The sequence below is a fragment of the Gobio gobio genome (assembly GCF_949357685.1).
Source record: "Gobio gobio genome assembly, chromosome: 11".
Classification (NCBI taxonomy): domain Eukaryota; kingdom Metazoa; phylum Chordata; class Actinopteri; order Cypriniformes; family Gobionidae; genus Gobio; species Gobio gobio.
Window position 1 is genome coordinate 32,841,136 of NC_137104.1, and position 14,151 is coordinate 32,855,286.

Below are 14,151 nucleotides of genomic sequence, written 5' to 3' on the forward strand. Positions count from 1 at the left end.
ATCCATCCCTCTTGGGGTGGTGCCGCTCTTCTCTCTAGTAATTTGGCACATAGTCTTAGAGCTAAACCTTGACTCACTAGGGCCCAGGTCAGGAAGCAGATAAACTGGCTAAACCGACCGTCTGCTAACTGTCTCACGTTACCGGAGTCAGATAAATCCCAGCACATAGAGACTCTTTCACCTAGATATTATCATATAGAGACTGTGTCTGTTCCCCAAATTAGTAAATACAAAAAAACATCAAAACCATTCAACAGTAAAAATTTAATTGACGTCCAACAAATAAACAAAAGATATAATACAGATGAACAATTGATAAAGCTTGGGTTGCTGAATATTAGATCCCTTTCCCCAAAAGCGCTTATTGTTAATGATATTATTACAGATAATACTCTAGATGTGCTCTGTTTGACAGAAACCTGGCTAAAACCTGACGACGACATTACCTTAAATGAGTCCACCCCCCAAGATTATTGTTATAAACATGAGCCGCGTCTGAAAGGTAAAGGGGGAGGGGTTGCTGTAATTTATAATAATATCTTCAGTATTACTAAGAAGTCTAGTTTCAAATATAATTCCTTCGAAGTTTTGGTGCTTTATGTAACGCTATGTAGTGTACATGATAAAACCCGTTCAACATTTGTGTTAGCTACTGTATACAGGCCACCAGGGCATAATACAGACTTTATCAAAGAATTTGCTGATTTTCTATAAGAGTTAGTACTGGCCGTAGATAAAGTACTAATTGTTGGTGATTTTAATATCCATGTAGACAACGGAAAATACGTATTGGGATTAGCATTTAAAGACACACTAAACTCTATTGGAGTTAGGCAACACGTGTCAGGAGCCACTCATCGCCATAATCATACTTTAGATCTAATATTGTCACATGGAATAAATGTTGATACCGTTGAAATTCTGCAGCAGAGCGATGACATCTCAGATCATTACTTAGTATCATGTATACTTAATTAAGCTAAGGTTGCAAAGCCGCCCCCTCGCTTCAAAAATGGCAGGACAATCACTGCCGCTACTAAAGATTGCTTTTTAAATAATCTCCCTCATCAGTATCATCTGCTCAGCATCCCAGATAGTATAGAAGAACTCGATGTTGCAACAGAAAATATTGACTCTCTCTTTTGCAGTACTTTAGACACAGTTGCTCCTCTGCGCTTAAAGAAGATTAAAGAAAATAGTCCAACGCCGTGGTACAACGAGCACACCCGGGCCCTTAAAACAGCAGCCAGAAAAATGGAGCGCAGCTGGAAGAAAACAAAATTAGAGGTATTTCGTAATTCGTGGAAAGAGCACATGACCACATACAGAAAGGCCATAAAAACTGCTAGAACTGCTTATTTCTCAACTCTCTTGGAAGAAAACAAACACAACCCAAGGTATTTATTCGATACAGTGGCTAAATTCACCAAAAATAAAGCTTCAACTTCTGATGATTGTAAACAGCACAGCAGTAATGACTTTATGAACTTCTTCACATGTAAGATTGATAATATTAGGAAAAATGTTTTAACCATGCAGCCGTCTACTACAGCATCACATCAGACAGAGCATTGTAGTGTCACTGAGGAAAAATTACACTCATTCACTGCTATAGGAGAAGAAGAATTGGCTAAACTCGTTAAATCATCAAAATCGACAACATGTATGCTCGACCCTATACCGACTAGGCTACTAAAAGAGATGCTACCAGAGGTCATAGATCCTCTTCTTAATATCATTAATTCATCTTTGTCCTTAGGATATGTACCGAAAACTTTTAAGTTGGCTATTATTAAACCACTTATTAAAAAACCGCAACTTGATCCTACAGATTAGTCAATTATAGACCAATATCAAATCTACCCTTTCTGTCCAAAATACTTTAAAAGGCAGTGTCTTCATAATTATGTTCCTTTTTTAGAAAGAAATGGTATCTGTGAGGATTTCCAGTCAGGATTTAGACCGTATCATAGCACTGAGACTGCTCTCATCAGAGTTACAAATGATTTACTCTTATCATCCGATCGTGGCTGTATCTCTCTATTAGTGTTACTCGATCTTAGCGCTGCATTTGATACTATCGACCACAACATTCTTTTGAATAGACTCGAAAATTGTGTAGGTATTAGTGGAATTGCATTATCATGGTTTAAATCATACCTATGTGACCGTTATCAGTTTGTAGTAGTAAATGAAGATATGTCACACCGCAAGTTCAGTATGGAGTACCACAAGGCTCAGTGCTAGGACCGCTACTCTTCACCCTGTACATGCTACCACTGGGAGATATCATTAGGAAGCATGGCGTTAGTTTTCATTGTTATGCTGACGATACTCAGCTCTATATTTCTTCACGCCCTGAAGAAACTTACCAATTCACAAGATTAACGGAATGCATAGCTGATATAAAACATTGGATGACCGGTAATTTCCTGCAACTCAATTCAGAAAAAACTGAATTTTTAATTATTGGACAAAAAAGCTCCACAAGTAGTAAGCTAGAATACTGTCTAACACTTGATGGCTGTTCTGTCAAGTCCTCGTCGTCAGTGAGGAACCTGGGTGTGCTCTTTGATACCAATCTTTCGTTTGAAAGCCACATTTCTAGCATCTGTAAAACTGCTTTCTACCATCTTAAAAATATATCTAAATTACGGCACATGCTCTCAATGCAAAATGCTGAACAGTTAGTTCATGCGTTCATGACCTCAAGGTTAGATTATTGTAATGCTCTACTGGGTGGTTGCACTGCTCGCTTAATAAATAAACTCCAGCTGGTCCAAAACGCAGCAGCTCGAGTTCTTACTAGAACCAGGAAGTATGACCATATAAGCCCAGTTCTGTCAACACTGCACTGGCTGCCTATTAAACATCGCATACATTTTAAAATCTTACTTATTACTTACAAAGCACTAAATGGTTTAGCTCCCCAATACTTGAGCGAGCTCTTAACATATTAAACTCCATCACGTCTGCGGTCTCAAAATTCTGGCCAGTTGATAATACCGAGAATATCCAAATCAACTGCAGGCGGTCGATCCTTTTCCTATTTAGCTCCAAAACTCTGGAACAGTCTTCCTAACATTGTTCGGGAAGCAGACACACTCTGTCAGTTTAAATCTAGACTAAAAACACATCTCTTTACTGTGGCATACACATTAAACACTTTTTCAATGAAATGATAGTTAGGCTGCATTAACTAGGTCAGCCGGAACCGGGAACACTTCCCATAACACCTGATGTACTCGTTACATCATCAGAAGAATGGCATCTACGCTAATGATAGTCTCTCTGTTTTATCCCGAGGTTTACTGCAGTCAGCTGGATCCGGGCCGTATCCAGTTCAGATGGTGGACCTGCGCCCAGAGAAGACCAACACAGGACCCCGAAGTGTCTGCAGAGACCGTGATTAGACTCCCCCTGCAACTGCCTCATCGACACGGCATCTCAATAAACCCGTCTCCGGCGTGTTGACTCAGATTGTTCGAATATTACAATTAAATAATACTTAAATCGATATGTCATCCTCAATAAACCCGTCTCCAGCGTGTTGCCTCCGATCATTCGAATATTTCACTTTAATAATTATTTAATCAAAATCATCCTCAATAAACCCGTCTCCAGCATGTTGCCCCCGGTCCCTCGAATATTCTGATCTATTATGACCTCCGAGCTGTAAAGCTGCCAGAATAATAATAACAATACGCTGTTTGTTAATTGGCCAGAGGAGAACTGGCACCCCGACTGAGCCTGGTTTCTCCCAAGGTTTATTTTTCTCCATTAGGTCACCTAATGGGGTTTTGGTTTCCTTGCCACTGTTGCCTCTGGCTTGGCGTGCTCAGTTGGGGACACTAAATTTTTCAACTAAACATCAAAATAAATCTAAATAATAAACTAAATTAACCATTTAAACTAAATTACTGATCAAATTATTGATCTAAAGCCCACACTGTCACTGTATGATAATTGAAATGAACTGATGACATCAGCGTTTTTTCCAGAATGGCTATACAGCTGAATAAAATTATGCTGCATTATTTTCCTGTTTAATACTGTAAAGCTGCTTTGAAACAATCTATATTGTTAAAAGCGCTATATAAATAAAGTTGACTTGACTTGACTTGTTTACAAGGACATTGATTACATCAACAATAACAGATGGCCTAAGCCTTGATTGGCCACAGAGACCTAAAAGCCTAAACATTTGTCACACATGTATAGATATCCCGGAATGGCGTCGTTTAGTCAGGATGCTCGTCGCAACATCCCTCCCAGATGGGTAAGATTGGCCTCGGACGCCGTAAAGGGCGCCTGCATGTCGGGAGGCATCAGATAGCTCCAACCAACCTGCACAGAACATGTGAAACGCACACACATACAAGCACTAGGGCATCGCACTAGGGCATCGCACTCTAGTCAAATGTCAGTGGATTCTGACCATTATCAAGAGAACACCCAATACCCAAACAGCGATACAGCCACAGCTATCCTTGACGAGAGAGAGCCATGCATCCTGGCTGGAGGTCAACCCAAAGGAGCTGAGGAGACTAGATTTAAAACTACAAAATCATACTTAAACTAAATATATAAAAGTATGAAATCACACAGAATTACAATAATCTCAAGACTACATATGAAAGCAGAGAAAGAGATATTTATTTTGATTATCCTTGATTATTCAGGTTATGGATATAATAAAAAGAAACATTGAGAAGGATAGGTGTATAAAAAAGAGACACAGGTAACTGACCTGCCCCTTCAGTCCTCACAACGTTCTCCGTGGGATAAACTAGTGATGTCTTTTGAGGACGTGCCCACGAAGTTTCTGGAACGTTAGCTAATATAAAAAAAAAATGGAACTTTACCACAACATCCTCACAACGTTCTCCATGGGATAAACTAGCGACATCTTTTGAGGACATGCCACAACGTTTCTGGAACGTTAGCCAAGATAAAAAAAATTGAACTTTACCACGACGTCCTCACAACATTCTCCGTGGGATAAGCTAGCGACGTCTTTTGAGGACATGCCCACAACGTTTCTGGAACGTTAGCCAAGACTCTAAAAAATTTAACTTTACCACGACGTCCTCACAACGTTGTCATAAAGTAATGTCACGCTGACCAAATGACAACTAACTGACGACGTCGTCACAACGTACTGTGTTTGCTGGGATTTGCCCTTGTACTTAAGCCTTCAGTTTCTGTCAGTTATTTTGTCCTGGATTGTTTATTTTCAATGTTTACATGGTTGTGTTTCCTCAAACTAATTCTCCTGTTTATTGTTTTGATTCTTGGTTTAAAAATCTACTTAAGTATCTTCATCATTGTGTGCTTTCATTACAGCCTGCCACCATGACAGAATCCAGGACCAAACAAAGACTCAAGCATGGATTTTACTGAGGTTAGGAAGAGGCTGAGGACCATCTCCTGTACACCATCTTCCAGAATGGTTGGCCTCTAGAGTGGTAGCCTACGTGAAGGAGTTTTTTGAGTATTCCCATCTGGTGAACTGAAACAATTCTACGCTCAATGTCTGCTTTCGGATGGGACTGGATGATGATTTATTTCAGTTTCTTGCTCCAGGTAAATGTTATATACCCTTAGTTGATTATATTAACCACATCCTCGGGCTTAATGGTTCTTATTTCGTGGTTGATGAAGTTAAAGAGGTCCATACAAACCCTCATCCAGTCCCATCCCGATAGCATTGAGCATACAGCTCACCCTAGCTGCAACCTAACCCTCCACATCCCTAAACATGGGAACCATCTCATCCATTCCTCGGAAGATGGTTACTAACAGTGCTGACCTAGTAGCTAAAATGGCAGATCCTGTGTTTATCTCCATCTGGGTGGCTCTGAATACATCTTCCCCTCTCCGGTCCCCACATCCAGAGTCCGCTTCCAAGTCTGTTCAAGTGTGTAAAATCACTGAATGAGTGAAATTCCTAAGTGTTACTTGGGAAATGATATCATTATCTCTATCACTGTCACAAGCATGCCAGGCTCCACCCTCTTCCAGACACAACGCTCACTGTCACCCGAGGACTGATCACACTCACCTGCACTTCATAATCACTGCAATCACCACCTGCACTTAAGCCCCACGCATTCACTCAGTCACTGTCTGGTCTCGTTTGCACACACTCATGCTTATGCTTGCTTCTACGGGCTCACCTGTGTTTACCTACCTGTTCTCCCAGTCTCCTGAGTGTCTCCTCATCCTGTCTCCTGGCTCCTTGTCTCCATTGCTCCATCATCCTGCTCTCTGTGTCACCTGCAACCAGACGTACAGTATTACCATTGGACTACCTCTTCTGTTACTCACCTCATCTGCTCACATCCTGGTCTTGTTAATAAACTCTGTTTACCCCTGTCATCAGTTTTCCGTGTCACATCTGTATTGTAACAGTAACAGTAGACCGGACCAACACCGCACAGCACCAGGATGAGCACCCCGAATCCCTTCAAGGAGCTCGTCGACACTGTTCAGCGAGCTCTTCCCTCCAGCACACCTGCACCTTCACCAGCGAGCACTTCCGGAAAAAACACCACTGCTTCTTCACCCCCCGAGTGCGCCAGTCCCATGGCCAGACGGGCGCCCTTCTCTGGTTCGGTGGAGGATTGCAACGGATTCCTGCTTCAATGTTCGCTGGTCCTGGAGATGCAGCTGCACCTGTACCCACACGGTCGCGCCAAAGTGGCGTTCATCACTTTGCAGCTATCTGGTAAAGCGCTCCAATGGGCGGAATCTCTGGTCCAACGACAGTCCTGTGATCGAGACCCTTTCCGGTTTCATCGCACACTTCAAGGAGGTCTTTGGAAAACCGTCTTGGGATTTGTCGATCGGTGAACAACTCTACCACTTGAAACAAGGTACATTATCTGTAAATGAGTGTGCCCTCCAGTTCCGGACCCTCGCTGCTGCCAGTGGGTGGAACGAGCAATCCCTGATCACGACCTACCGACAGGGTCTGGATCCTCAGGTGCGGCTGCATCTCGCTGCATATGAGGACACCATCGGGCTTGAACGTTTCATCCAACTCTCCATTCGCTTCACCACTCGTATGCAGTCGTGTATCGAAGAACACCAGGGCCAGCCGACATTTTTTCCTTTCCTCTGCCGACCAGATGGTGTCAGCCCTCCAGAACCAGCCCACGAAGCTATGCTACTGGAAAATTCTCGTCTGACAGCGGCTGAGCGGCAGAGGCGGCTGACCCAGAATCTCTGTTTATACTGTGGTCTTCCTGGGAATTACATCTCCAAATGCCCTGTCCGTCCTCCACGTCCCATGGTGAGTGCAATCATTCCTTCCCTTAATAAGATGAAACCACTCACCACTACTGTAAACCTTACTGCTGCTGGTATCTCCCTTCCAGTTACTGCCCTCCTCGACTGTGGGTCAGCCGGGAACTTCATCTCGGGCACCCTCTGCCGCTAGCTCAAGCTCCGCACGTCTGCTACTCTGACCATCTACCAGATCCAATCGATAACCGGGAAATCCCTCAGTCGGAGACAAGTTAGTCTCTCCGTGGGCCCTATCGAAGTTCAAGTGGGAATCCTCCATATGGAGCGTCTACATCTGCTGGTTCTGGAGGAATCCACCGCTGACATCATTTTAGGGCGCCCATGGTTAGAGCAGCACAACCCAGTCATCTCCTGGAAGACAGGAGAAGTCCTGAAGTGGGGCGACAGCTGTTTCCTGGACTGCTTCCCATCTCCACCGGTACGTCCCTCTCCTCGTGTCCAAGATCTCCCAGTCTACGCCATGTCCATCGAGAGTCCAGTAGAGAAGTTCGGTGGATGTTCCTTCCTGCTACACCCCCTTCAGCGACGTCTTCTGTCCCCAACGGGCTTCCAAGCTGCCTCCCCATCGGCCATGGGACTGTGCCATCGATCTGCTGCCTGGTGAACCAGTGCCCAAAGGAAAGATCTATCCCCTCTCACTCCCGGAGGAGAAGGCCATGGAGGATTACATCAAGGAGGTGCTGGAGCAAGGTTACATCCGTCCATCTACTTCCCCTGCTGCTTTGAGTTTTTTCTTCGTGGCAAAGAAGGACGGAGGCTTGCGGCCCTGCATAGACTACCGAGCACTCAACAACATAACCGCCAAGTTCAGGTACCCCCTTCCTCTTGTCCCAGCTGCCCTGGAACATCTCCGTGGTGCCACTGTGTTCACGAAGTTGGACCTCCGCAGCGCGTAAAACCTCATCTGAATACGTGAGGGGGACGAGTGGAAGACCGCCTTTGTCACGCCCACCGGCCACTGCGAATACCTAGTAATGCCCTATGGACTCGGCAACGTATTCCGTATTCCAGGATTTTATCCATGAGGTGCTCCGGGAGTGTCTCCACAAGTTTGTGCTGGTCTACATCGACGACATCCTGATCTACTCCCGGAGCCTGGCTGAACATCGCCACCACGTTGCGGAGGTCCTCCAATGCCTGAGGAGCTTCCAGCTCTACCTCAAAGCTGAGAAATGTTCGTTCCATCAGCCCTCAGTGCAGTTTCTCGGCTACAACATCGACCGCAGTGGCATCCGGATGGACGAGGGGAAGGTGGAAGCCATCCGGTCCTGGCCAACCACCTCCACAGTCAAAGAACTCCAGAGATGTCTCGGCTTTGCCAACTTCTATCGTCGTTTCATCCATCTTTACAGTTCCATCGCCAGTCCACTCACCAGTCTCCTACGCAACAAGCCCAAGTCTCTGTCCTGGACCCCATCTGCCACCGAAGCCTTCCAGACCCTCAAGACCGCCTTCACGACCGGTCCCCTCCTCGTCCACCCTGATCCTGAACTGCCCTTCGTCGTAGAAGTGGACACCTCCACCACCGGAGTGGGAGCAGTCCTTTCTCAGCAACAGGGGAACCCCAGTCGTCTCCATCCATGTGCCTTCTTCTCCCGCAAGCTCAACCCGGCGGAGGTGAATTACGACATCGGGAACCGCAAACTCCTCGCCATCAAGCTCGCACTGGAGGAGTGGAGGCACTGGCTAGAGGGCGCCAAACACCCCTTCCTAGTACTCACCGACCACAAGAACCTGGGTTATCTCCGAGAGGCAAAACGTCTTAACCCACACCAAGCTAGATGGGCTCTATTCTTCACATGATTTCTCTTCAACATCTCCTATCGACCTGGCAGCAAGAACATCAAGACGGATGCACTTTCCCGCATCCACAGCCCTGAAGAGAAGTCAGAGGAGACTCCTATCTCCTGGTCGGAAGAGACCCTGCCCTCTGCTAATGCCTCCACCAATGTGCCGCCGGGTTGTCCCCCGTCCCCCCGACGCACTCCTCATCCACTCTTCCCACACGTCACTGGTCACCCCGGGGTCAATGACTGATACGTCAACGCTTCTGGTGGCCCCAGATGTCATCAGGTACGTGCAGGGATGTGGGGAATGTGCCATGTCCAAGAGTCCACGTCACCTACCTGCTGGAAAGCTCCATCCTCTGCCCGTTCCCAACCGCCCTTGGTCAAGAGCTAGGGGTGGATTTTATCACGGATCTCCCAGTCTCAGACAATTGTACCTGTGTCCCCTGCCGCTTCCTCCCACTACGAGGATTACCCACTGCCCTGGAAACTGCTGAGTTAATGTTCAATCACATCTTCCGCTATTATGGTATCCCCGAAGACATAGTATCGGACAGGGGTCCCTAGTTCATATCCAAGGTATGGAAAGCCTTTTTCTCCCTCCTAGGTGTGAGAGGGTCTGGGACTCAGCTCATCATCAACTTCAGCGGGCCCTTCACAGACGCAGGATGACAGCCGACCTTCGCTGCTCCGAGGCTCCCACGTTCCAGGTTGGGCAGAAGGTCTGGCTGTCAACCCGGGACATCAGACTGCGTCTGCAGTGCAAGAAGTTGAGTCCCAGATTCGTTGGCCCCTTCACCACCCTGTCACGTTTAAACTCCAACTCCCACCTCAGTACCAGATTCACCCCACATTTCATGTGTCACTCCTGAAACCACATCACCCCTCTGTTTCTGTTTCCCCAGAGCCTGGCGTTACCCCGGAGCCCCCTCCTCCGCCTCTCCTAGAAGACAGCGCAGCATACCAAGTCCAGGAGATCTTGGACTCCCGGCGTCGTGGTGGTCAGCTCCAGTATCTCGTTGACTGGGAGGCCCAGAGGATCGATCATGGGTACCCAGACACGACACCCTAGACCCGAACCTACTTGAAACCTTCCACTCTTCTCGTCCAGACAGACCGGCACCTCGGGGTATAGGTCGACCACCACGGCGTGGTGGAGATGGCCGTGGAGGGGGGGGTAGTGTCACAAGCACGTCAGGCTCCACCCTCTCCCAGACACAACGCTCACTGTCACCCGAGTACTGATCACACGCACCTGCACTTCATAATCACTGCAATCACTACCTGCACTTAAGCCCCACGCATTCACTCAGTCACTGTCCGGTCTCGTTTGCACACGCTCACGCTTATGCTTGCTTCTACGGACTCACCTGTGTTTACCTAGCTGTTCTCCCAGTCTCCTGAGTGTCTCCTTGTCCTGTCTCCTGGCTCCTTGTCTCCATCGCTCCATCATCCTGCTCTCCATGTCACCTGCAACCAGACGGACAGTATTACCATTGACATTCCCATTCCATTGGACTACCTCTTCTGTTACTCACCTCATCTGCTCACATCCTAGTCCTGTTAATAAACTCTGTTTACCCCTGTCATCAGTTCTCCGTGTCACATCTGTATTGTAACAATCACTGCCCATGATCATCTCTCGAGCCCTGATGAACTGATATCCTCCTTCAATACATCTTGCTCAGCTATCCTTGAAAATGTGGCTCCTCTTAAACTCAGACACCCTAATTTTAAATCTCAACAGTGGCTTGATGATTCCACCCTCCATCTCAGGCAGGTTTGTCGTAGAGCTGAGCGTAAGTGGAAAAAGGATAATCTCCTGTCTCTGAAATATTCAGAAATTCCCTGGCCAATTTTCAAGCTGCATCTAAAAAAGCCAGGGCTAAGTATTTCTCTGACATTATAAGCAAACACTCCCATTGCCCTATAATTTTATTTAATACCATAAACTCAATTGTTAACCCCCAAGTTTCTCCAGAGGTCGAGGCATCTACCAATAGCTGTAAAGAGTTTTTGACTCGAAAATAATGTAGGTATTAGTGGAATTGCTTTATCATGGTTTAAATCATACCTATGCGACCGTTTTCAGTTTGTAGTAGTAAATTAAGATATGTCACACCGATCGCAAGTTCAGTATGGAGTATCACAAGGCTCAGTGCTAGGACCGCTACTCTTCACCCTGTACATGCTACCACTGGGAGATATCATTAGGAAGCATGGCGTTAGTTTTCATTGTTATGCTGACGATTCTCAGCTCTATATTTCTTCACGCCCTGAAGAAATGTACCAATTCACAAGATTAACGGAATGCATAGCTGATATAAAACATTGGATGACCGGTAATTTCCTGCAACTCAATTCAGAAAAAACAGAATTTTTAATTATTGGACAAAAAAGCTCCATAAGTAGTAACCTAGAATACTGTCTAACACTTGATGGCTGTTCTGTCAAGTCCTCGTCGTCAGTGAGGAACCTGGGTGTGCTCTTTGATACCAATCTTTCGTTTGAAAGCCACATTTCTAGCATCTGTAAAACTGCTTTCTACCATCTTAAAAACATATCTAAATTACGGCACATGCTCTCAATGCAAAATGCTGAATAGTTAGTTCATGCATTCATGACCTCAAGGCTAGATTATTGTAATGCTCTACTGGGTGGTTGCCCTGCTCGCTTAATAAATAAACTCCAGCTGGTCCAAAACGCAGCAGCTCGAGTTCTTACTAGAACCAGGAAATATGACCATATTAGCCCAGTTCTGTCAACACTGCACTGGCTGCCTATTAAACATCGCATACATTTTAAAATCTTACTTATTACTTACAAAGCACTAAATGGTTTGGCACCCCAATACTTGAGCGAGCTCTTAACATATTATACTCCATCACGTCTACTGCGGTCTCAAAATTCTGGCCAGTTGATAATACCTAGAATATCCAAATCAACTGCAGGCGGTCGATCCTTTTCCTATTTAGCTCCGAAACTCTGGAATGGTCTTCCTAACATTGTTCGGGAAGCAGACACACTCTGTCAGTTTAAATCTAGACTAAAAACACATCTCTTTACTGTGGCATACACATAAAACACTTTTTCAATGAAATGATTGTTAGGCTGCATTCACTAGGTCAGCCGGAACCGGGAACACTTCCCATAACACCTGATGTACTCGTTACATCATCAGAAGAATGGCATCTACGCTAATGATAGTCTCTCTGTTTTATCCCGAGGTTTACTGCAGTCAGCCGGATCCGGGCCGTATCCAGTTCAGATGGTGGACCTGCGCCCAGAGAAGACCAACACAGGACCCCGAAGTGTCTGCAGAGACCGTGATTAGACTCCCCCTGCAACTGCCTCATCGACACGGCATCTCAATAAACCCGTCTCCGGCGTGTTGACTCAGATTGTTCGAATATTACAATTAAATAATACTTAAATCGATATGTCATCCTCAATAAACCCGTCTCCAGCGTTTTGCCTCCGATCATTCGAATATTGCACTGTAATAATTATTTAATCAACATCATCCTCAATAAACCCGTCTCCAGCATGTTGCCCCCGGTCCCTCGAATATTCTGATCTATTATGACCTCTGAGCTGTAAAGCTGCCAGAATAATAATAATAATACGCTGTTTGTTAATTGGCCAGAGGAGAACTGGCACCCCGACTGAGCCTGGTTTCTCCCAAGGTTTCAACTAAACATCGAAATAAATCTAATTAATAAACTAAATTTACCATTTAAACTAAATTACTGATCGAATTATTGATCTAAAGCCCACACTGTCACTGTATGATAATTGAAATGAACTGATGACATCAGCGTTTTTTCCAGAATGGCTATACAGCTGAATAAAATTATGCTGCATTATTTTCCTGTTTAACACTGTAAAGCTGCTTTGAAACAATCTACATTGTTAAAAGCGCTATATAAATAAAGTTGACTTGACTTTGAATTTTTTTACTGAGAAAATTGACCACATCAGTACACAGTTTTCTCCTGTTGTATCCGAGACCCCACCCCTTTTTCCCCATTGCTACAGCTACTTTTGACCAATTCCTCAGGTGATAATGCCATTCTGGTCCTGTTGGATCTCAGTGCTGCATTTGACACTAGACCATGGTATACTACTACAGCGTCTCGAACAGTGGGTTGGCATTAAGGGTACAGCTCTTAACTGGTTTCACTCCTACCTTCACCGAAGATCAAATTCAGTATCCATACGCCAGTACACTTCATCCTCTGCCCCTATGTTGTATGGTGTTCCCGAGGGATCCATTCTGGTTCCAGTACTTTTCTGCCTTTACATGCTCCCCCTAGGTAACATCATCAGAAATTTTAATATTTCATTCCATGTCTATGCAGATGACTCCCAACTGTACATCCCACTTAAATCCGGCAACTCCATGCAGCCTCTTTTAGACTGTTTGAAAGAAATTAAAATCTGGATGGCTAACAATTTCCGTTATTGTCTTTGATCCTTCAAAATAATGCCAACCATGGCCCCCTAGCCCCTTATGTTAAATCCCATGCACGTAACCTGGGTGTTATTTTAGATTCCAATCTTAACATGGACAAACAAATATCATCTGTTGTAAAGATCAGTTTTTACCAATTAAGAATAATTTCCAAACTTAAGTCTGTTCTGTCATATAATGATATAGGTTCCATTTTAGGTTTTGTTATGTAACTTAATAAAAGTTTGATTATTCTATTGGTTCCAGAATTTTCATTCCGGTGCATTACTAAGAACATGGATCCATCATGCCTTGTTACTACTGTGCAGGCTGCTGGTGGTGGTGTAATGGTGTGGGGGATGTTTTCTTGGCACACTTTAGGACCCTTAGTGCCAATTGGGCATCGTTTAAATGCCACTGCCTACCTGAGCATTGTTTCTGACCATGTCCATCCCTTTATGACCACCATGTACCCATCCTCTGATGGCTACTTCCAGCAGGATAATGCACCATGTCACAAAGCTCGAATCATTTCAAATTGGTTTCTTGAACATAACAATGAGTTCACTGTTCTAAAATGGCCCCCACAGTCACCAGATC